Below are 2,866 nucleotides of genomic sequence, written 5' to 3' on the forward strand. Positions count from 1 at the left end.
CCTTTCGGATCCTGTGACCTAACATCAGATTTCTCCATCATTGATTGTTACTATGGTGAAATTATTGACTGAATGCAATTTCAGTATCATAACAAATTACTTTTGTTGACAACTGTTAACATTATAACTCAACTGGTGCCTAAAAGATCATTTATGGATATCAACACTCAATTGTAATCTAAAACTGATTTAGATAAGGTTGTATGATGGATTTTAGACTTTAAATAGATTCCACTGAGTATTGGCTAACCGTTACAAAAATTGTCTCAAATAGAGAAAATATTGGTGCGGAAGTGAATGTTACTGTATACCCAGTCTAAGAAAGATGATAAATATATAAGGTCAACTGTAGATGGCAGTATACCTCCTCAAACTCAATTTCTTCACAAAGGTCAAAAAACGTGAAATTGCGACTGTTTGCAGTCTCAAAATGACTTATTGCGTAATAGTTGAAAAATGTCACTTTCCTTTTGTTGGTAGTAATAAAACATGTCCATGGCAAATCATATTTTAGCAGACTTATACTAGAAAACATGAACTTTTGAGTACATTCTAGATAATTTAGGATAAATATATAAAATAATCATAGAAATATAACCACAAAATCTTTATATTTTCAAAAAATTCTTTCGAATCTGAATGCATACAAAATAGTTTTCATAGTCTGATTAATGTTGAATTCATCAACTCACCGAAACTCACTGACATTTCTTTTGATAAATCAATCTTTTATTGCATAACAACACAAATAATATACAGAATACACAAATGACACAGAAATAAAGTGAATGCAATACCATCCTTTAACCAGCTGCTGAAGGACTGTTTACAAGAATTTTTCCAAGAGGAAGTTCATCATCTGAGGTCAAAATATGCAAAAATTTACTTTTATCATTTAACGTTAGAATGAACATTTGAATTATTAAATGACAAAGAAAAAGGTGCCTTTCTTTGTATAATGAGAACAAAGAATTAAATGATGAAATTCATCTACCATATATTAACAAAATTTAAGGAATCTTTCATCTACAGGAATCTGAGGAGTAGCAGTGTTTGATCTAGGATTTGTAATACATGTAACATCAAAAGGGGGCCATGAAAAATGGACCAAATTTTAGCCCATATTTAGGTGTCCGAAAGCGAGAAGATAATATTAAATTGCTGATAACAACACATCATTTGGAAAGCTAGATATTATGTGTACCTGAATTGTGTGAATACTGGAATACTGAAATCTAAGGTGTGCTAGTAACAGTATTAGTTGTCCGAAGTTACCAACCAGACTACATATCAATGGATGATGGGCTGCATGACAACAAACAAAAGACAGGTATATTTCAGAATTCTTTATTGCAACAAGTAATTACATTTATAAAGTTGTAATAGTACAACATCAGCACAAAAAAAGTGCCAATTCTGGAATACTGAAACCCTTGATTTTCAAATAATTGTGAACTTGTCAGTTCAAATTGATTTCACATGTTTAATGTAAAATTGTTCATGTGTTCATAGCTCAGTTTTGCCGTTAAACACACTTGATTACTACATTCGTACCTGAGTAATATTACGACTCCGCTTGACATTCAGATACGGTTCCTAAATTACAGGTTCTTCAACTGCCTCATTTGTTGCAGTAACATCGATAGACTGTCGTAAAAATGAGAGCGTTTACATTGCCGGTGTGCCATGTCGTCAGTTTCAAGTTATATACATTGCGTCCGCTCCATAAACCTCCAATTTAGTCATGTCAACAAAACAACGTGGTTGTCTGCACACACGCTCTAAAGGTTTTACCATAGTTGAAGGCTATACATATATTACCCATATTCCATTGTGACAACTCGCGTTACTCTTATACCAATAGACTGACATAGATAGATGGGTAATAAATACTACAACTAAGCCGTTGGCGGCTACGGCCTGGCGCTCGGCAGAGACTCAGCTTTTTTCCGAGCTCAGACTGAGCACACGTACATCAACCAGCAAATTTCTTGCACACAGAGATCAAAACTGCGCCGATCATGATTTTTGTGTGCAAATTGCACAATGGCGCGGCCTAGATCAAACACCGGGAGTAGGCCGTCTACCCAACTCAATTTGAATATTATAATCCCAAATTCTAAATGTAGTCACTTGTTTTTTTAAATATAAATATCAATTGCCTTTATTTGTCATATTATCAGAAATTGGATAATACATACATCTGATAAATTTCTGTTCATAGTTAAAACAAAAATTGCACAACAAATCATACACACAGTACACTAAATAATTATTTCAAAAGATTTTCAAACACACTTTGAATATAACAAAATTAATGAGAAACATGTCTATTTAGTTTACTAAGAGCATGCATAAATCAGTTTTAAATTGAATTCAGAAAAATTTCGACAACTTTTACAAATAATTGATTTTGTAATATTTCCATAAAGTCCAAAGTTACTATATTCTGTGAAAGTACACACATTATATATATATATGACTGAAATTTATTCTGACAGTTAAATATATCTGTTTGATAGAAATTATCAATAAATATGTTAAAAACTGAACACACAATGATTAAATCTTAATTTGGGTACTGGTATATAAATAATATAATTCTAAAAATAATCTGCATACTATGAAAGAGAAACACACACCAACAAAATACTGAGGATCTCAAAAGATTCATATTCATGAAATAAAACAAATGATAAATAAATGTAATTCATATTTCATAATTGTACCTGCTTGTATCAACTTAGCTTTCTCTTTATCCACGTATTTGTTGCCATAGTAACATGATTGGACGGTCAATGAACTAAAAGTTTTCAAAGTAATGAGCAGTGTCTTTGTTTTGAGAGTTGGTGTTGTGGTATGTTTG

Source organism: Glandiceps talaboti, chromosome 15, assembly GCF_964340395.1.
Source record: "Glandiceps talaboti chromosome 15, keGlaTala1.1, whole genome shotgun sequence".
NCBI lineage: Eukaryota > Metazoa > Hemichordata > Enteropneusta > Spengelidae > Glandiceps > Glandiceps talaboti.